General features: G+C 35.8%; 1 pseudogene; it reads right to left on the bottom strand.

The window, feature by feature from the left end:
• Positions 1-1837: 1837 nt before the first annotated feature.
• Positions 1838-2483, bottom strand: LOC101691614 (annotated as a pseudogene).
• Between the last annotated feature and the right edge of the window lie 20492 nt (positions 2484-22975).

Genomic DNA, 22975 nt, shown 5'->3' with positions numbered 1-22975 from the left:
ATCCTGCTTCTTTTTGTTGATAATCGTGATATCTTTCAGTAAAACATACCTCCTGTGGGGACTAATCAAAACCCTGATGAAGTCAGGGTGCCAGAGACTGATAAGGGTGTGATGCTTCATTCTCATTGCTAACCCTGCAGAAATAGGCACAATAGAAGAGGCAAATGAGGGTGATGGTACTGAACCTTAAATGAGCTCTATCGAGTGATTGTTTTCCAACAGACTCTTCAGAGCACATCTTGTTATAATATTCCTGATGAGATATTCCAGCTTATTAGACAGCCAACTGTTAGAGCAGTAATGTGGCCTCATTTAACAATATTAAACCCAAATGGCTATCAATGTTCAGAGCTCCTCTTTGTCACAGTAATAACCTTTATTTCACATTTTAATATTTTTTCAATGGCAATGGCCTAAAGAATTAATATGGAGTTTCTCTGATAACATACAAAGTTAAATATCTTACTTGTACCCACTGAGATACAGAGGAGAAATACAGAATTGTTAGAATAGAGAACGAGTCAAATCTCATATTTGATTCAGAGCTGAAGTATTCACTATCAAATAATTATTTCTAATTGTGGGATATTGTGATTAAATCCATTCTGACATTAATTATAAGTTTAAAAAACAGCATTTCTTAGAAATATAAAAAATTTTATTTCAACTAGATCTGTTCAACAAATACTTGGAACACATGGACTTATCATCCAAAATAAGTAGGTAAATTTAAAAAAATAAAAATAAATAATCCAAAAATGTGGCAATCAAATGTCCAAATATGCAGCACTCTGCCTTTTTCTGTGAAGGAAAAACCATAAGCTCTAGATATATATGTATTAAATAGATTATAACGCAATCATTTTTTTAAAGCATCGCATCTTTGTGCATAAGAAGTTCAATGTCAAATTGTTGCCACCAATATTAGATCGTTAAATATTCATTAAGCAAATATTACTGTTTGGCATTATTTGATAAATGTATGGAAACATAATTCTAAGTTCTCATCACTGATGACATAACAATAGTCACAAAAGGTTGAAGCATATTCTACCCTAAAGCTGACATTGATGATGTACAGTGGACAACCACATAATACTGAAAACATTCATGCTGAGCTACAAACTGCTTTTCCTCTTGGATTAAGTTTGCAGGTTTTCTCTCCGACACACACGACACAACAGATTGCCTATATAACGTGATAATGATGGTTAAATGCCAGGACCCCCCATTCTGGATAATATTTGTGTGTTTTCACATGTAAGACTCACTTAATTTTCTTAAGGAGATTATTAAGATCCACATTATACAGTTTTCCTAAATTCATAAAAGCAGATTGCTTGGTTCTAACCCCCATCAATTGATTTCAATAACTTTCCCCTATTATGTGACAGTAACTCTTACTTCCCTCTAAACCCTATATGCACCACTGTCTCAAATTGTTTTATTAATCAATAATTTTTTAATTTGCTTTAAAAGTCACAAAGATGATGACATCTAGACAGACTATATTGACTTATTCAACTGAGTGCAGCAGACAGCCCATTCCTTGGCAGCTTTTTTTTTTTTTTTTCTTTCAGAAAGAAAACATGGGGAGAGCCCAACTAGGCCTATTGTCTGTATGTAAAAGTAGGTGTATGAAGAAGTAATGTGTTTATTTTTATAATATAGCAAACAAAGTGATTATTGACATTGAAAAATATTGCCAGGTAGTGAGTGAAATCTCTTGAGTCATTTTTTTAAATTATTATTTTTATTCTTTAACTTTACAAATACTGTTTATTTCACTAAAACCTGGAAGCAGGGAAGGGGTATGTTAGTGTCTGGTAGACCATACCTAAGAGTTAATGTTGACAACAGTGACATAGAAAGCCAGGGTGCTGAGGATCAGCAGTCTTGTCACTACCACAGTGCTGTCCAGCTGCCCAAGGAACAGACGTGGATGAAGGTCTCTGTGACAAAGGTGTTGTAGTTGCTAGGGAACATCAGTAGAAGTACTGCTGGCAGAAAACTAGGTCATAGCATGTTATCATCCAAACCTACGCACATACAACAATGTAATGGACCAGACTGATGTTGGAATCATTGCTCGTCAGGATATACATCAGTCAAACTCAAAAGCCCAGAGCTTCAACCCAAAGGGGATTTCAGCAGGACACAGTGAGCTCGGGGTTGGTCCAGCCCAGAGCAGCAACCATGATCTTGTGCTCCTCCATGTCTGCATTCAAGGACATGACAAGTTTTAGGCCACTGTTTCATCCACTCTCATTTCATGAACTCTCCAATGAAATCATAGATGCTACCTCCCAGGTGGGGAAAAAAAATGGCCAAGGACAGCATCTTGCATGGCTGCACAAAGAACTGGGTGACCCTAGCCTATATGCATTTCCAGAAGGTGGTATACTCAGGTTGCTGTACTTGTAGGTGATGAAGTAGGGGAAGTAGACCAGGGTTAAGCAGTTCCCAACATGGAACAGGGTCATGTTAGGCTCATTTGGCCTGGTGCCCAAAACTGGGACTAGATCCCACCTGTCTCCCCAAAGACAGACACATGGCTTTCCTCACAGGAGTCATGTAATGTATGCTGATCCAGAAGCAAGGCATTCCTATTCCTACCAACATGAGAGCCAAGACACATTTTCTAGGAATATTGAATCAAATCATTGCGAATATTGAAAAAAAAATCTTTTATAATCACATGCTGCTTTAAGATAAGTTGAACAATAACAATGTATACAAAAGAAAATGTGGACAAATTTAACAAGACATTTTAAATTTATATAGCATTTTAATTTGAAAGAAGTTATGAGAGTAAATAGTACAATAATTTTTAAATCTGGGAATCAGAATACTTAAGAATCATTAGAATTTGTAGAAGCCCTGATCTAACTCAGTATATTAAATCATGGGGGCAGGCGAGGAATTACACTTTTAAAAAAAACATCTTATTTATTTATTTATTTATTTAAGAGAGCACAAGATGGGGAGAGTCAAGGGAGAGGAAGAGACAAATGCCCTGCTGATCAGGGTGCCTGACATTGGGCTTGATCCCAGAACCCCAGGATTGTGACCTGAGCCAAAGGCAGATGCTTAACCAACTGAGCCACCCAGGTGCCTCCAGAAGTTACATTTTTAAAAATTGCGCTGATCATTCTGCTATAGCTGGTCCCCTTGAATAGCATTTGGAAACCACTAAAGTTTCAATTTCTAAATTTAGGAAAGTAATTTTATATTCTTATATAAAAAATAATAAAGTATCAAATATTTTTCACTCTATCAAAGATTGTTTTTTTTTTTTTTTTTTTTTTTTTTTTATAAACATATATTTTTATCCCCAGGGGTACAGGTCTGTGAATCACCAGGTTTACACACTTCACAGCACTCACCAAATCACATACCCTCCCCAAAGATTGTTTTAAAATTTGCCTGGATTTTAACATGGATTATATAGAATCCCTTTAATTTGTTCTCCTTTTTCAAGTTATCACCCATTAATTTTTAAAAAAGAAATTTAAATTTAAATTCAGGTTAGTTAACGTATATTATTAGTTTCAGGGTTAGAATTTAGTGATTCATCAGTTACAAATAACAGCCACTGTTCATTGCCTTAGTGCTCTCCTTAATGCCCATCACCCAGTTATTCATCCCTCCCACCCACCGCCCCTCCAGAAACCCATCTATTATCTTATATTGAATTTGTCTTCTCTATTGCAGTATCTTTCACAGTCTTCCTAAGTAAATCTGGAAAAGTAAAATCCATGAATTAAATTGTTGGAAAAAAAATGTTCTACTATAATTACAAATTTCTGGAAAGATGCAGAAGCAAATTTTGTGTGCATGAAAGATATTTATTTTAGACTATTCATCTGTGTTCATGTTAGATATCTAAAATAACAGATTTTTTAAAAATAAAAAAGCTGATATATTCATGTATCTAAAAGTCTATCGTACATACGAGTTTCATTAACACAGGAATAAAATGATGAGTAAAGAATAAAACATCATGGATTAATGTGATTACTGTTATGAAGGAAAATGATAGAGGTGATGTAAGTTTTGTTTTTTAAAAACATTCTAGAAATGGTAATTAGAAGATTTAGCAATGAGTTGTTTTTGCCAAATGCACATATTTTGTGTTACTTGTAGTTTGGAAGGGAACACAGTTATGAATGATAAGAAATTTTACCCAAATGGCAGATTATCCCATGTGCAATAAGTTATTAAGCATCTTTTTGGCAATTTATTTTAATGTTCTCCTGGTGGACTCTGATAAATAATTTCTTTAAACCATTAAAAATTCAGTTTTCTTCTATTTTTCATTATATATTGCCTATTTTATCAGATATTAATATTGTAACCTATACAATCATTTCAAAAAGCAGATCTTTGAATTTTTAACTTCCTATTGTCTAGTTTCTATTTAATTAAAGAAATAGATGTTAAGCATATAGTTATATGCTTTTGCTATGATAGTGGGGAAACTATGGAATATAAGGCAATTCTTTTAGAGATTCACAAATCTTCATGCATACATTAAATAGAACCCAAGTTTAAGAAATTTTTTTAAGGAAAAGTTACTGGTTCTCTCCAGCCAGCACTTATTTTAATACAAAGAACTATAAAGAATTATACTAACCTCTCATCTAAGCTAAAATAGTGCTATTAATCACTAGAATGGTGACAGTGCCTTAATGTCATTAACTGTGTAATTATTAGTTTAGGAACTAGCCACTTTAACCTTGGCAATGTTTTTTTCTCTAGTACTCTTTTGAGTTTCCACTGGTATGGGCATCACAGAAAACATTGCCTGTCTTCAATAAAGTAACTGTGAAATAAATATTTGAACCAGAAAGCTTTCTATTGACCCAGACATAGAAAATTAATCCTCCACAGAATAATGTACTTAGAACTGAGCAGAATGTAATGGTGTCCAAAAAAAAAAAAAAAAAAAAAAAGAGTACAAAACATCAATACAAAACAAACTTTATTTTCTTCAGCTTATGGATTCATACATATGAAAAACAGAGACTATTTTTTGAGACTATTTTTTTCATGGAATATGTTCAAGTTTTTGGTATATACCATATAAAATATTAAAAACAGTACTGTCTTACAGTGCCTCTGGATAATTATGTGCCTCCTATAAAGACTATTTTATTACAGAATTTAAAATGAACATATTTGTTTGATAATTTACAAATACTTGCACAAGATAAAAAAGAAAAAGAAATCTTTGGTCAGTTTCCAGCTTTAAAAATAAAAGATATTTCTGTTTCCTCTATTATATCATTCTTTCAGCACTGAATTGGTTATAGAAAATAGTCATTCCTATATTCATTAAGTAAAATAGATAAGCATTATTGCCCCAATAACTCAGAATTGACACCTGAATAGCAGTTTTTGATTCTGAAGGAATTGGAAAGCACATATGATTCCTTTATTGCCATTATCAAGCAGTTCATAACACCTCACTGATAGGTTTAATTGTTCATGCTCATTAATTTTTTTGATTCAGTGTCCTTTCATTTTTATACCTGAAGGACTTCATGTTCTAAAACAAAGTTGGAAAGTGAAAACATACAACAAAAGTTGTCATTCTCTACAAGAATTAAATGAAGCTTCTTCTCTCTGAAACAAATGTAACAACATGTATTTCTTCATGGAGCTGCCAAACTGAACCGTGATATGGCCAATTCATTCTTTTCAGCTGTCTTCATGATGGATCCATAGGCTTTGTCATTTCTAAGCTGGAATTTTTTTACCTACTGAAGTTGGACAATTCCGGTAACCCCCATAAAATCTCCCTGTTTACTGACCTACTTAAATGACATGCTTACCTTTGTAGAAACAAACGATAATCCCTCTTCCACACACTGAAACACACACCTTAACAAATCTGTCAATCACTAGAGCTGAAGGATTCTATATTGTCTTTTCTGCTTAACTAGAAAAAAGCCACAACACAAATAAAGGAACATTCTTTTTCAGACATTGGACATCTTGTCAATTCAAATACTGTCAAGAATTAAGAAGATAAACCACCTGATTTAAAAGTACAAAAACAAAAGGTAAAAATTTAAGAGCCCAAAGAGATGTAACTGGAAAATTTATGTGGCCAGTCTGAGTGGTAGGCCTTGTAAGCAGATATTTTGTTCCATAACTGTTAAGGGGAAGTTTATTATCAACACCTAAATTCTACAACTTCATTGTCTTTTTAACAGCTAACAGCAGTGTTTTCATTGTGATGCTGAAGGCTTGGAAAGGCCAGGCCTCATCAGTTCTAAGGAGTGCTTTGTGACTTATAACCTGTATTTATACCCTGTATAAATAGGCTAAACACAAAACATGACTGCATTCGAAGTGTTCCCTTACACTTCTTCCAAATGATCTGCTTCTTTCCATTTATTCATGAACAAAAAAATGGATTCTTTGTTTTTCTGCAATCACTTTATTGTCACAAAATAGTTTAGATTTTCCCCACATTTTCTCTTTGTCTCCCACGCCTTAGCTTCTTCCATGGATTTAAAACATTCAAAACTATCATTATATAGTTCTAGGAACTAATGTTCTTGTTTTGATAAAAAAGAAAAAAAAAACAAGTACTATGGACAATGCTGTAGCTAAGGTTTACAGTGACTTCACTTCCATGTGAGTAAATATTGTGGTAAATGTGTATTAAAGGTTTATTAAATAAGTGGCTGTTCTTTTTTTCATCTGAATTTAAATTCCAGCATCACTCTATGTTAAGCAGTAAGCCAGGATTTCTAATGATGAGTTCCTGCAGTCTACGTCCACATGGACAGTAGCAGGGTCTGGTATTTGCGGTCATTTAACACAACAAAATGTACCTGAACTAGAAATGGCAGAGGAGACTGGCTTGGGGGTATTTCAGTTGCTGCCAAACATTCAGAAGTATACGACTGAGACGATGAATCTTCTGAGGATATTTTACCTGTCTTATGAATGTTTTATTATATTTCACTTGTAGTTTTTTGCTGTTTTAGCCATCATGAGAGATTACCAGTTCCTTGATGATAGTTTTGTATTCTAATTGTTTTATCTCTGCTGTCAGTATTTTAGTATGAGCATAGTAGGAGGATTATAGATATGCACCCAACATGAAAATTCCAGAAACTTTGCCAAGAAGCATGTTCAACTTTGAATAGTTGAAACTTACCTGTTGATCATATATATATCCGTGGAGATATATATCCATTTCCTTTCAACTGTTTACAAAGGAAAACATACCATACAGACTAACAATCTTAGAGCTTGGAATATTAAAATTTACATTTAGAATATTAAAATTCAGGGGTGCCTGAGTGGCTCAGTCTGTTGAATGTCCAGCTCCTAATCTCAGCTCAGGTCATGATCTCAGGGTCCTGGGATTGAGTCCCAAGTCAGGCTCTGTGCTCATTGTGGAGTTGGCTTGAGATTCTCTCTAGCCCTCTGCCTCTGCCCTTCCCTACCATTCATGTGTGCATGCATGTGCTCTCTCTTTCTCTCTCGAATAATTAAAATCTTTAAAAAATATTAAAATCCATAGAAAGTCTAAGTCATTTGTCTGTAGACATGGATTTCTATGAGTTGAAAATTCAAATTGGACCTATTTGTTTTGAACTAAATTTCTCTTCTGTTAATCAATTTTCTACATAGGACATTTCACATATATTCCATTAAGAACAGTAACACTGAATAATTGAGTTCTTTTTTTAAATGGACAGTTGTCTCTAAAAATGTCTATAGTATTGTTGACTTGGAAAAATAATTTAAAGCTGTGCAAATTAAAAGATACTAAAACATGGTACAGTTTTATTTATATCATCAATCTTCTATATAGTGGGACACCATATAATTGTCTTTGATGAGTTACTTTGTTTACTCACAAAATATTTTGTAAAAAAAATAAATATATGGTAATTTAAATTGAGAGTCTGATGTGTTAGAATTTTTCAATGGAGCTCTTTTCCTTCTGACAAGCCAGCAAATTTTTAAGATATTTTCAATTTGAAAGGTCAGAAATTGACATGCACCTATATAGAATTTCATTCAGCCAAATGCCTCTTTTCTCACATGACAGACTTCTCAAATCAAAGTAAAATAAAATAAATAGTCACAGTATTTAAGGATTAAAGTTACTGTTTAATTTTTCTATGGAAATATTATAAGTAGATATAAAATTCAGCCATTCTGATTTCTCTTTATGGGTCTAATTTTAATAGTCGTACATATTACAATTTAGAGTCTATCATTGCTTGCCTAAGTCATTTTCATTCTGTATACCACTGAAATAGAAAAGGTTGCACAATAACTTCCAATTGTAATTAATCTGCCATTATGCATTCATAGATTTAAAAAAGTGACTGTTTAAATAAGTCTAGTAACTGTCACCATACATAGTTACAATTTTTTATTGTGCTAAGAAATTTTAAGACCTAATCACTTAGCAACTTTAAAATACACAATAGAGGGGGCACCTAGGTGGCTCAGGGGGTTAAGCCTCTGCCTTCAGCTCAGGTCATGATCTCAGGGTCCTGGGATGGAGCCCCACATCGGGCTCTCTGCTCAGCAGGGAGCCTGCTTCCCCCCTCTCTCTTTGCCTGCTGCTCTTCTACTTGTGATCTCTCTCTCTCTCTTTGTGTCAAATAAATAAATAAAATAAAATACACAATAGAGTATTATTAACTATAGTCACTATTATATATATTCCAGCCCTCTGTCTTCTTTATACTCTAAAACTGAATTTGTACCTTTTGACCACCTTCATATCTGGCCATGCAATCCCTGCTCCTGACAACTACCAGTCTGTTATATGATGAGCTCAGTTTTTGTTTTATTTCTATTGCTATTATATTCTTTATATAAGTGAGACCATACAGTATTTGTCTATCTCTAATTTATCTCGCTCAGCATAATGCACTCAGGGTTTTGACTCCCATTTCCCTGAGGATTAGTAATACAGAGGATCTTTTCATGTGTCTGTTACCCATCCTCTTTAGATGCCAGGTCCTAATAAAAGCCATTTATTAATCTCATATTTTTGGTGGTGGTGTTACATTGTGTAAGTTCTTTATATGTTTTGGATATTAACCCCTTACTGCATATATCATTTACAGATACCTTCTCCCATTCACTTGGTCATCTCTTTGCTTTGTTGATGGTTTTCTTTGCTGTGCATAAGCTTTTTATTTCAGGGTAGTTCCAAGAGTTTATTTTACTTTTGTTTCCCTTTCCTTATTAGACGTATTCATACATATGCTGCTAAGGCCAATGTCCAAGAGATTACTGCCTATATTTTCTTCAGGTTTAAGGTCTTATATTTGGATCTTTAATCCATTTTGAGTTCATTTTTGAATATGGTGGAAGGAAATAATCCATTTTCATTCTTTTGCACATAGTTGTCTGGTTTTCCCAGCACCATTTATTGAGGAGACTATCATTTCCCCCTTGTATATTCCTGCTTACTCTGTCACAGATTAATTGACCAGATAAACATGGGTTTAACACTGGGCTCGCTATCCTGTTCTATTGATCTATGTCCATTTTTGTGCCAGGACCCTACTGTTTTGATTTTTATAGTTTTAGAGTACATCTTGAAATCTGAGATGATGACTATTCCTTCTCAAGACTGCTTTGGCTCTTCAGGGTCTTTCTTGGTTCCATATAAGTTTTAGAATTATTTGTTACACTTCTGCGAAGACTGCTGTTGGTAGGGAATGCACGGAATCTATAGATTGTTTTGAGTAGTATAGACATTTTAACAACATTAATTCTTCCAATCCATGCAATGTCTTTTATCAGTGTTTTATTGATTCCAAATTACAGGACTTTCATCCACTTACTTAAGTTTATTCTTAAATATTTTCTTCTTTTTGGTCCAGTTGTAAATGAGTTTGTTTACTTAATTTTTCTGCTCTTTCAGGAATGCAGAAGATTTCTGTATGTTAATTTTGTATCCTACAACATTATGGAATTATCAGTTGTAAGAGTTTCTTGGTAGAGTCTTTAGATAGTTTTCTATAATAGTATCATGTCATCTGCAAATAGTGACAGGTTTGGTTCTTGCTTACTAATTTGGATGCCTTTTTTTTTCCCTTTTGTCTGATGCTACAGTGAAGATTTCCAGTGCTAAGTTCAATAATAGAGAGTGAACATTCTTGTTTTGTTCCTGATCTTAAAAAGGTTTCCGTCTTTTACCATTGAGTATGATGTTAACTGTGGGTTTTTCATATATGGCCTTTTTTATGTTGTGGTATGTTTTCTCTAAACCTGTTATGTTGAGAGTTTTGATCATGAATGGATGTCGTGCTTTGTCAAATGCTTCCTCTGCATCTACTGAGATGATCATATTTTTTTATCCTTTCTCTGGTTAATGTATGTCATTATTTTGTGGCTATTGAGCTATAATTGCATACCTAAAGTAAACCCTACTTGATCTTGGTAGATTATTTTTTAAAGTATTGTTGAATTCGATTTGCTAATTTTGTTGTGGACTTTTTATATCTATATTTATCAGATATATGAGCCTGTAGGAGTTTTGTTTTGTGTTGGGGATGTTGTTGTTGTTGTTGTTTTAGTGTCTTTGTCTTTAGTATTAGGATAATGTTGTCCTTGTAGAATTAATTTGGAAGTTTTCCTTTTTCTTCTATATTTTGGAATAGTTTGAGAAGAATAGATATATACACTCTTCTTTAAATGGTAAAATTCATCTGTGAAACCATCTGCTCTGGGACTCTGTTTGTTGGGAGTTTTTGTTTGTTTGTTTGTTTTATTGATTCAATTTCATTACTAGTAATTGGTCTGTTCAGATTTTCTACTATTCCTTCCTGATCTGGCATATCATGCATTATAATATTCCCTTATAGTCTTTTCTCTTTCTGTGGTATTGATTGTTATTTATCCTTCTTCATTTATGATTTTATTCGAGTCCTCTTTTTCTCTTGGTGTTTGGCTAAAAGTTTACCCACATTGTTAATCTTTTCAAAGAACCAACTCTCAGTTTCATTGATCTTTTCTATTGTTTTTAAAATCTTCATTTCCATTATTTCTGCTCTAATCCTTTATTATTTCCTTCTACTAGCTTTGGCTTTATTCGTTCTTTTTTCTCTAGCTCCTTTAGGTGTAAGTTTAGGTTTGTGATTTTTTTTTTCCTATTTCTTGAGGTAGGGTTCTCACTGTCAGCTTCCCTCTTAGAACTGCTTTTGCTGCATCCCAACGATCTCCAGACTGTTGTTTCCATTTTCATTTGTCTCCTTGTATTATTTGATTTCATTTTTTATTTCTTATTGACTAATTCATTGTTTAGGAGCACATTAGCCTCAGTGTATTTGTGTTCTTTCCTTATTTCTTTTTCTTGTGATTGATTTCTAGTTTCATAGCATTGTGGTCAGAAAAGATGCTTCATAACTATTTCAGTCTTATTAATTTATAAGACTTGTTTTGTGGCCTGATGTGATCTGTTCTGGAGAATGTTCCATGTGCACTTGAAAAGAATGTGTATTCTACTTTTTTTGAAATGAACGTTCTGTACATATCTGTTAGGTTCAACTGGTCTAATGCATCATTTAAAGCTACTATTTCCTGGTTGATTTTCTTTCTTTTTTTTTTTTAATTTTTTTTTTTTTTTTTTTAATTTGACAGACAGAGATCACAAGTAGGCAGAGAGGCAGACAGAGAGAGAGGGGGAAACAGGCTCCCCACTGAGCAGAGAGCCCGATGCGGGGCTCGATCCCAGGACCCTGGGATCATGACCTGAGCAGAAGGCAAAGGCTTTAACCCACTGAGCCATCCGGGTGCCCCCCTGGTTGATTTTCTGTCTGGATGACCCACCCATTGATATAAGTGAGGTGTTAAAGTCTCCTATTATAATTGTATTACAGGGAGTTTCACCCTTGACGTCTGTCAATATTTGCTTTGTATATTTAGGTGGTTCTATGTTTGGGTGTATAGATGTCTATAATTTTTATGTCCTCTTCTTGGATGATCCCCTCTATCATTATTTAGTGCCCTTCTTTGTCTCTTGATATACAATCTGTTTTAAAGTCTCTTTTGTCACATATAAGTGTTGCTGCCCTATTTTTTTTCTTCTATTTGCATGGTATGTTCTTCCATCCCTTTATTTTCAGTCTGTCTTTAGTTCTGAATGAGTCTTTTGTAGGCAGCATATTGATGGGCCTTGTTTGTATGCTTTCCTGTTCAGTCACCCCATGTTTTTTTTTAATGGAGCACTTAGTCTATTTACATTTATAGTAATTATTAGTAGGTATGTCTGTAGTGCCATTTCATTCATTGTTTTCTTGTTGTTTTGGAGTATTTCTCTTTTTCTTCCTTCTGTTCTCTTCCTTTGTGGTTTAATGGCTTTTCTTGCTGTTATGCTTAGATTCCTTTCTCTATTTTTTTTCCCTTTCTCTATTTTTTGTGTATCTATTATATTTTTTTGATTTGTGGTTACTATCTGATTTATAGATAACATCTTATGTATATAGCAGTAAATATTAATTTAATGGTAGCTAAATGTTGACTATATCCAAAAGACAATAAATTTTTACTCCCCCTACCACTTTTGTATATGTCATATTTTATATCTTTTTTTGTGTATCCTTTGACTGATTTTTGTAGATATTACTGATTTTAACACTTCTGTTTTAACCTTCATATTGGATTTATAAGTGATTAATCTACTGCCTTTACTGGATATTTGCTTTTACCTTTAAAAATTTTACCTTTCATAATTTTCTTCTAGTTATGATCTTTTTATTTCACTTAAAGAATTCCCTTTACCATTTCTTGTAAGGCTGGCTTAGTGATGAGTAATTCCTTTTACTTTAGTTTATTTGGAAAACTCTTTATTTCTCTGATTCTGAATGATCTTCTACCAAGAGTGTTATTAGTTGCAGGTTTTTTCTTTTCAATACTTTGAACATATCATACCATTCCTTTTTTTAAGATTTTTAAATTTTATTTGAGAGAGAGAGACACGAAGCATGAGCTAGGGGGAGAGGTTGGGAAAGAGGGGAAAAGCAGACTCCCCACGAGTAGGGAGCCCAATGCAGGGATTGATCCAGGACCCTGAGACCATGACCCGAGTTGAAGGCAGATGCTTAACCAACTGAGCTACCCAGGGACTCCATGCCATTCCCTTTTAATCTATAAACTTTGTGCTGAAAAATCAACTTATAGCCTTATGGGGTTTGCCCTGTATATGACTGTTTTCTTTTCCTGCTTTTTATGTTCTTTCTTCATCAATATTTTTTGCAATTTTAATTGTGTGTCTTTGTATGGACCTCCTTGGCTCACTAGTGCTAGAGGCTCTCTGTACATCTTGGATCTGGATAATTGGTTCCTTCCCCAAACTAGGAAAGTTTACTGCCCCCATCCTATCTCTTCCTCTCCTGGGATCTCTACAGTGTGAATGTTACTATGCTTGATACTACTATTGCTGAATTTTCTTAAATTTCCTGAGTTATTATTGCTGAGTTTCCTTAAATTTATTATCATTTTTTATTCTTTATTCTTCTTGCTGTTCAGCTTGGTTGGTTTCTATTACTGTCTGCCAGATCCTGCTGATCTATTCTTCTGCATCCTCTAATAGGCTGTTGATTCTCTAGGCATTTTTTTCTTTCAGTTATTGAATGCATCATCTGTTTTGTTTGTTTTTGAGAGACAGCAGGGGATAGGATAGGTTCATGACCTGAGCCAAAATCTAGATTCAGACACTTAACCAACTGTGCCACTCAGGTACCCTTGAGTGGTTCTTTTTTTAATATTTTCTCTTTGTTGAAGTTCTCAATGACTTTATCCACTCTTAAGTTCACTGAGCATATTTATGAAAATTAGTTTGAATTCTTTATCAGGCTTATTGCTTACCTCCATTTCATTTAGCTCTTTTGGTGTTATTTTGTCTTGTTCTTTCATTTGGAACATATTTCTTTGGCTTGTAATTTTGTCTAACTTTCTGTGTTTCCTTCTTTCCTCTTTGGGGAGAACAACTACATCTTGTCCTTGGGTATAAGAAGTCCTATGGTGTCTTGTAGCACAGTCCTCTGTAGTTATTAGAACCAGGAACTCCAGAGGTATCTCTTGTGGAGGCTGGGTATTCCCTAATGCACCGGCTGAGCCACATTTGTTTTCAGCTCAGCCACCTGCAATGGCCTAATTTGGTTGCTGTGGGCATACTGCAGGGGTTGGTCCCTATACTATTGAGGCTCCTAAGGCTAAGCCGGGCTCATTGGTGGGTATAGCCAGCAATCAGACCAGCTGTCTGTAATTAGCCTCTCTGCCATAACTGCAGGTACACCAAAGGACAGTTATGTTCTGTATATAGCCAGTTAAGAGACTGAGCTTCTGGAACTGCAGATGTGATTGTATGTGTGGCTATCTCTTTCTCCAGGGCAGGAGTCACTTTGGAGTATTAGCAGTCCTTCCAGTCCCTGCTGAGGCTGCTTCAAGGGTGTAGAAGCTGCTTTGGAGAGATCTTGCCAAGGCAAGAGAGTTTGATGGAGTGAGTCTGTGGGGGAACATGGAGGTGGGACATGAGTTTCTAGTAAGGTAGATGGAGAGTGTTAGTGTTGTCTCCTGCAAGTGTCAAGCTATCCAGGCTGGGCGTGGGAAAGAAAAATGGTACTCACCAGTGTTTTTGTTCCTGAAGAATTGTCCTAAAGATTTCTACCCCTTTATCACATGTTATGAGATTAATAAATAAATTTCCTTCATGTATATCCCAGGCACTTTCAAACTGCTGTGTCTGTATTATCTCAGGTAGACTTATTTATTATGTCAGCTCTTAAAGAGTAGAGACTCCGTTTCCTATTTCCTTCTATCTCTACTGGAGTTAAGCCCACTGATTTTAAAGGCTCCTGAAGTTAAGTGCCACTGGTTTTCAAAGGTAGATGTCATGGGGGCTTGTCTTCCAAGTGTTCCACTAGTTCTGGGGCTTCCTGGCATGGGGTGATCCCCTTGCTACTCTGAGCTTATGATGTTCCTCTCATTTATGGTTAGTGTCCCAGGAGATAACTGCATCTCCAACTCCCCTACCCTTTGCAATGTATCTTCCTCTCTGATTAACTGTGGAAGGTCTGTTCTTTAAGCCTTCAGGTCATTTTCAGAGTGAGTTGCATATATGTAGCTGTTACCTTAGTGTATCCATGAGACAGAGTGACCAGTATCCTCCTACTTGCCATCTTCTCTGAACTATAAGATGTGTTTATTTCTTTTTCTTGCCTGATTGCTTTGGTTAGGACTTCCCCTACTGTTTTGAATGAAAGTGGCAACAGTGGGCATCCTTGTCTTGTTCTTGATCTTAGAGGAAAACTTCAACATTTCATGATTTAGTATGAGGTTTGCTCTGGGCATTTCATACATGGTTTTTACATTTTGGGCTATATTCTCTGTCTGCTTTGTTGAGAGTTCTTACATAAACAGGTATTGCTTTTTGCTGATTTTTTGGGCATCCATTTCAATAATAAAATTTGTATCTTTAATTTTGTTATATATATATCACATTGATTTGTGGATTTTGAACAACTCTTGCATCCCTAGAATAAATATCACTTGATTATGGTATATGGTACTTTTAATGTCTTTTTGAATTTGATTTGCTAATATTCTGTTGCAGATTTTTCATCTGTGTTCATCAGGGATATAGGCCTGTAATTCTCTTTTCTTGTAACATTTTGTCTGTTTTTGGTATCAGAGTATTGCTGACCTCACAAGACTTGGAGGAATTCTCTCCTCTTTTAATGTTTGGTACAATTCTCTAGTGTAGCTGTTTGGTCTCCGTCCTTTGTTTGTAGGCAGGGTTTTGTTGTTGTTGTTGTTGTTGTTGCTATTTGTTTTTGTTTTTTACCAACTTAATCTCCTTACTAGTGATTGGTCTGTTCAGATTTTCTATCTCTTCATGATTTAGTCTTCGTAGGTTGAGTGTTTAGGAATTCTTCTGTCTCTTCCAGGCTATTAATTTACTCTTGTAAAATTGTTCATAGTAGTCTGTTTCAATCATTGGTATAAACATTTATTGCTATGAACTTCTCCCATGGAACTGTGATTGCTGCATCCCATAAGTTTTGGTTAGGTTGTATTTCTGTTTTCATTTGTCTTGAGGTTTTTTGTTGTTGTTGTTGTTGTTTTTAATTTCCTTGATTTCTTTATTGATCTGTTGGTTCAGTGGCATGTTGTTAAATCTCCATGTATTTATAATTAATTTATAGTTTCATGCCATTGGGAGTTTGGTAAGATTTAAGTCTTTTTAAATTTAATAAGACTTGTTCTGTGGCCAAATATATGACCTGTTTTTGAGAATGTTCCATGTACTCTTGAGACAATATGTATTTTGTTGTGTTTGAATGGAATATCCTTTATATATCTGTTAGGTTCTTCTGATCTAATGTGTTGTTCAAGGCCAATAATTCCTTAATGAGATTTTTATCTGGCCAATCTATCCATTGGTGCAGTGGGGTATTAAAGTCCCATGCTACTGTTGCTATCTGTATCTTCCTCTATGTCTGTTAAATATTTGTTTATATATATATATGTAGGTGCTCCTAAAAGGTGCATTTTTATAAATCATCTAGTTGGATTGATCCCTTAATCATTATGTAATGACTTTGTTTTCTATCACAATCCTTAAAGTCTAGTTTGTCTAATATAAATACAGCAACAACAACTTTATTTAGGTTTCTATTTCCATGTATATGTCTTTTTCCATTCCTTTATGTTTAGTCTGTGCATTTCTGAAGGGAGGTCCCTTGGAGTCTCCTGTAAGCAGCATATAGCTGGGTCTTGTTTTCCCATCCATTTACACTTAATTATTGACATATAACGTTGTAATTTTGTTAATTGTTTTCTGACTGCTTTGTTGTTCCTCTCAGACCCTCAGGCAATAGCTTTTATTTTTTTTATTATTATTTTTTAAGATTTTATTTATTTATTTGACAGAGATCACAAGTAGGCGGAGAGGCAGGCAGAGAGAGATGGGGAAGCAGGCTCCCTGCTGAGCAGAGAGCCTGATGCGGGGCTCCATCCCAGGACCCTGAGATCATGACCTGAGCTGAAGGCAGAGGCTTTAACCCACTGAGTCACCCCGGCGCCCCAGGCAATAGCTTTTAAAATATGGTAATCTATACAGTTCTGTGGGACCATAGCATGAGTTCCACTTGCTGCAGAGCCAAGACATTAACAGTGACCCCTGGGCATTAGTCAGAAAAATTAGGGTGTCTGTCAAGTGTACTAGCTCATATCTGGGAGATATTGGCAACTGACAGTGAGGTAGTGGTGGAGCAAAAAGAGGGCATCCACCAGCTTCCATCCCTGGAATACATATCCATAGATACTTAGATGTGTGCCAAAACAGGATCCTGTCCCTCAGTCTGAAGCTTCAGGATAACAACCGTGGTTTTGATTTGCCAAGCTGGAGGTGGAGTTTATGGTGAGAATGTGTCCCAGCCTCTCCTACCTACTTTGATGCAGGTTTTTCTCATTTGCTTATTGTGCAGTAGTTTCTCAGCTAGATTATAGGTTTTTAGCAAAGGTTTGAAATCTTTATTTCACAGAAAGACTGTGCCGGGGGGTGGGGGGGAGTTGATTTCAGTCTGCCACCAGTGAGGTAACTTTGGGGTGGTAGCTGGACAGAAACTTTGTTGCAGTCCCATGGGGCCCAGGTCTGGAAGCGTTGGGGCCACCAGAGCTAGGCTGGGCAGCCCTTGAATAACAGCCACAAAAACTGAGAAACCATATATAAAAAGTAGGGCACCAGACACCCATACATGTTCCTTTCCAGGAGATACTGGCACTCTGGAGTATAGCCAAGGGAGAGAATAAAGATGGAGCCTACCCTCAGTCTCTGGAAAGGATAATAGTCAGCTCTTAGCTGGAGTTTAAGGTTTTTTTGTTTGTTTGTTTGTTTTTAAGACTTTATTTATTTGACAGCGAGAGATCACAAGTAGGCAGAGAGAAAGAGGGAGAAGCAGGCTCCCCGCCAAGCAGAGAGCCCGACATGGGTGTTGATCCCAGGACCCCGAGATCATGACCTGAGCCAAAGGCAGAGGCTTAACCCACTGAGCCACTCAGGCACCCTTAGATGGAGTTTAATTAAAAGCTGCCCCTTAGGCTGTAGTTGTGAAGATAAGGTAATAGTGGTCTTCTATAAAGAGACTGAGCTGCGGGGCCTGTTGCCTTTTGCTATGTGGAGGGTGGGGGAGGTGGTATGGAATCAGTGGTTTAAAAACACTTTTTCTGTTGGTTGCAGTCCTGTGTGCCCTTCAAGCATATGCCCTACTGCCCATGATAGCCAGGTGATCTAGAGGTGTTCCATGGGTGACAGCAGCAAACTTTAGAGTACCAGAGGAGGGAATAATTTCCCTTCCAGAAAATACCAGCTAGCTAGAGCAAGGCACAGAGAGGAAGTGAAGATGGTACTCAACAGTCTGCATCCCTGGAGAAGACCCCAGTAAGCCCCTTAACCTGGGTTAAATTAAATGCCTGCCCCTCAGGCCAGTGCTTTAAGATGAGCTAATGAGCCTCTGTCACAGAAAGTTTGGGCACCTTTCAAACACCTGCTTCCAGTCTGGGCCCTAGGAAGAGTAAGATCCTGTGCTCAAACCTTTCAGAAGTTGTCGGTTGATTATAGCCTTTGATGGTCTCATGGACATAAGCCCAGTTGGTTTTCAAAACTAGGTGCTTGGGGTATCACCTCTTAAGTGTTTATCTTAAAAGTTGAGGTAACTAATGTGGGATTTTAAGACCTTTACTCCTCAGGGAAAAGCTCCAGGTTTTCTGTTCCCTCCCAATTTGGGATTCCCTCCTGCTTTTGAGTTGCCATGCCAGAGGTGGAATTGATGGTGAGAATGTATCTTATCCTCTTCTACCTGGTGTGATGTGGGTATTTTTTTTGTTTTTTGTTTTTTGTTTTGTTTTCTTTCATTTGCCCGATGTGTAGGAGTTGCTTAACTAGTTTTTAGTCTTTTTCCAGAGGAAATTGTTGCAAAAGTAGCTATAGATTCAGTGCATCCATGGTACGTGAATTTAACATTTTCCTATGTTGCCATCTTGAACCAGAACCTCTTCTTGTTCACTGGAAAAAGTAATATCATTAAAAAAGTGTTAGAGTAGTAAATTTCCATATACTATTCTGTTATTGCTCATTTCTCCATTTTTTTATCAAATTATTTGTCAAACGTACATTTACCTATGATGAAATTTAGCAGAAATTTCTCAGTGGCTATATCCATGAACTCCTTTGTAGCAAATGTTAATTCCATCTCCTTTCTCTTAAAATGTTCTGTACTCCATGGTGTTCCTGTCCCATTTATAACATTCTTTATTTATTTTTTCTCCCCTCACTCCCATTGTTGGCTGAACAGTGTAAGGGTTAAGAACAACTGTTCTGGAATAAAACTGTTTGGCTCTATCCACCATGATTTCCATTTAATCATTTCTTCATCTGTTAAAATGCTTATTTTATTTATTTATATTTTATTTTTTATTAATATTATATATTAAAATATATAAATATATTTATATATTTATATATTATTTGAGAGAGCAAGCTAGCACATGTGTGAGTGGGGGAAGGATCAGAGGGAGAAGGAGAGAATCTTAAGCAGACTCTCCTGAGGGCTCAATCTCAGGGCACTGAGATCATGACCTCAGCCAAAATCAAGAGTTGGATGTTTAACCAGCTGAGCCACCCAGGCACCCCTTAAAATGCTGATTTTAATATTGTGCTTATATCATGAGTCTTATATCTTATATCATATGCTTATATCATCTAGGAATAGAAAAATATTGTTATTAGTTGGAACAATATTTGGCATTTAGTTGCTACTCAAAATTTTAGCTCTAAACATTCACACTCAGAAGATTTATTATCAATTCTATATCCACATCCTCATTTCTTATTCCAAGTTTTCATCTGAATATGGCATTCCCAGTTTCTTATTGGAATTCTATATTCTCCTTCCACAAACTATCACCCTTCCTTAATCTGTCTTCTCCTTCTGCAAGTTTTACCTGTTTATGAGATTATGATATTGACCAAACCAGAAATAGAAATGTTATTCTTGCACCCCACATCTTAACTCCCATCTAGTCAACGAGGCTGTATTATTCTTTCCTTTCTCACAACCAACATTCAATTCCAATCTTTATTATTTCATGACCCTCAGAAGCTTTGCCAGATTAATCTCACAGTATAATTGTAATTCGATACTTTAAAGTCTACCTTTTTTTTTTCCCCCTAAAATTCCTTGTCCTGGTTTTTCTGAGTTTCTGAGACCTGACCCAGATGAACCTTTCCATTCTTATATCCTACAACTCCATTCATTGTTACCAGCCAAACCTATAATTCTTCTTTGGAAACATCTTGAGTTTCCCAGTCTTTGCCACTTTCTTTCATAAATTTTCCTCTGGAATATTTTCCCCATGGATTTGTTATTTCTTCCCAACAAGAATGTCATATGCCCTACAAGTTTATACTTCAATTTCTGAATTACATGAAAATCTTATTACTCTAAAGTGATCTATTTTTTTTTTTTTAAGATTTTATTTATTTGACAGACAGAGATCACAAATAGGCAGAGAGGCAGGCAAAGAGAGAGGGGGAAGCAGGCTCCTTGTGGAGCAGAGAGCCCGATGCGGGGCTCGATCCCAGGACCCTGGGAATCATGACCTGAGCTGAAGGCAGAGGATTTAACCCACTGAGCCACCTAGGTGCCCCTTATCTATTGTTTAAATCCCAAAACATTTAATTTCTAATCAAATTTATTCTGAGTTATTTTTGTAACTATTCTCACTCTATTGGAGAAACCGTGTATTATTTTCAACAAGACAGAATTGTACTGCTTTGGGAATAGTAGTAAAGGGAGCTATAACTAGCAGAAAGAACACCTGATTTTGAACCCCTGATTCAGTCACTTACCAGCAGTTTGGTCTAAGGTAGGTCATTAAATCTTTCTGAATCTGATTCCCCATACAAATGGGAATAAGACATTTTAAGCTTTGTTGTAGTAAAAATAAATATGATATTCATTACTTGTTAGCACAATGGCTAGTATACTGTAAGGAATAAAGAGATATTGATAAAATAATAAAAACACAGAAACTTAGTTTATGAATTTAGGTTAAGTAGGAGGAAATTATATATCATTTTCTAGATCCTCTGTCATCTAGAAAACCAAAGTGAGGTTAGTTGCCCATTCAAGAGCACACAATAAATTGAATTTAAAAATACAATAAATTACAGGGAAACCAATGGGTCTATGTCAATATTATAAGGTATAAGAAAAATGGAACCTAATGCTCTATGAGATAAGAACTCTATACACTCTCATTTATGGTATCTGATTTAGTCTTACATTAAGGTCATACCTCAACCAACAGTAGAAACAGTTAAAAATTGATAAGGAGAGTACCAAATCCAGGTAGTTTCTGGTGATCTCCAGTGGCACTATTATTAGCTTACCGTACAATTTATTTTCACCTACATTTTATGTTCAAGCACTGAATATATTTAATAATAGCCCCTTCCCTATTCTTATTTTTATCAATCCACATTATAATGGTGTGAGCAAAGCACATTTGGCATTTCATCAAGTATTCTCCATCTAGTTATTCAGTTGGCGCACCATCATACCAGTAAGCAACAATTTCTAGATCTGCCAGTTGGTATGGGAGCAGCCTGTACACCAAGGCACAAAGAATATGCCTATTTATTTATCTATTGTAACACTAAAAAGCAGTATATAAATGAAGCCATTTTTCTAAATATACTTTGAGTTTAGAAATCTCATTAACTAGCCCGCCAAGCCCTAGTAATAGTTCTTCCCAATGTGATATTCTTTGTGAGGAGGAGGAAGATTAGCTAAAAGAAATTGAAGAGGCATTTCCACATCCAAATCAGTTGTTGGTAAATCCCCAGTACTAATCCTCTGGCTGCCTGACTGAAGTTTCAACTTTATCATTACACACCATGCCTCATATCCCACTGGTATACTTGCCCCAGTCCTTCCACTATAAAGTCTGTTTCTCTCATTTTGACATTGGAAAACCTCTAATAGCTGGATTCCTGTCTCCTATCATTCTCTATAATTCCTTTGTCCTAACTCAGTGTGTCTTGAACTCCTGATGATAGAAATCACCATCGGTAATTGGCAACAGAAAAGACTTTGAAGTGCTACCTAAGTGTACAGATTCAGTTCCTCCAGAAATAGTATCCAGAAACTGTGTATTTTAACAAGAATACCAATGATTATTTTTAGTATATCCTGAATTTCTGATTATTTTCCTTATTCATTGCTGGCCTTATTATCTGCTTCACAATATTCCTGTCTGTTCCACATATAAATTGATCTCAGTGAGTGCAATATAGTTCGAGAGGACCCTGAGTGTCTCTGTTCTTTGATCACCAATGAACCTTTCTTCTCCTTCACTTCTGGGAAAATGCCTTGGAAACCGTCATCACTAGAAACTGCTGAGCATCTAAAATCACAAATTTGCATATCCTATCAAACCGCTATTATCCATCTATCCATGTCCCCTCCCCAAGCCATCTCAGAGTAACACCTTTTCACTCTCATGAAAAGACACAATCCATTTATGCTAACTGTATATTGTTTGTTTTCCTGGACAGACCCCAGCTTTGCTGCCTTCTTTACCTGGTATAGATTCTGTAGTTCATCATTGCAATCACTCCTTTAAAATGGCCTTTCGTCTCCAGATCTTTGTCTTGGGTACTCCAGCTATGGATGAATTCCAGTATCATCTCTGTGTTTTATTAATGGAGTAGGAGGGTTATTTCTAGAGAGAGTACCCCATCCTGGAATTGGTGTGCTGCTATAGATTTGTGAATGCTAACCTCATTGGGACATTTAACAAAGATCACTCACTCTCTCAATTATAGTCAATCTTTTCCTTTTTTCTCAAACCTACCATTGCTTTGCTCTCTATTGATTTTATTTATGTCATTACAAAAATAAAAGCCAAG

This window comes from Mustela putorius, unplaced genomic scaffold (genome assembly GCF_011764305.1).
Source record: "Mustela putorius furo isolate JIRA1106 unplaced genomic scaffold, ASM1176430v1.1 tig00000031_pilon_pilon_pilon, whole genome shotgun sequence".
In the NCBI taxonomy this organism is placed as follows: domain Eukaryota; kingdom Metazoa; phylum Chordata; class Mammalia; order Carnivora; family Mustelidae; genus Mustela; species Mustela putorius.
The sequence above is the reverse complement of the archived record's forward strand: the minus strand, read 5'-3'. Positions and strand labels throughout refer to the sequence as shown.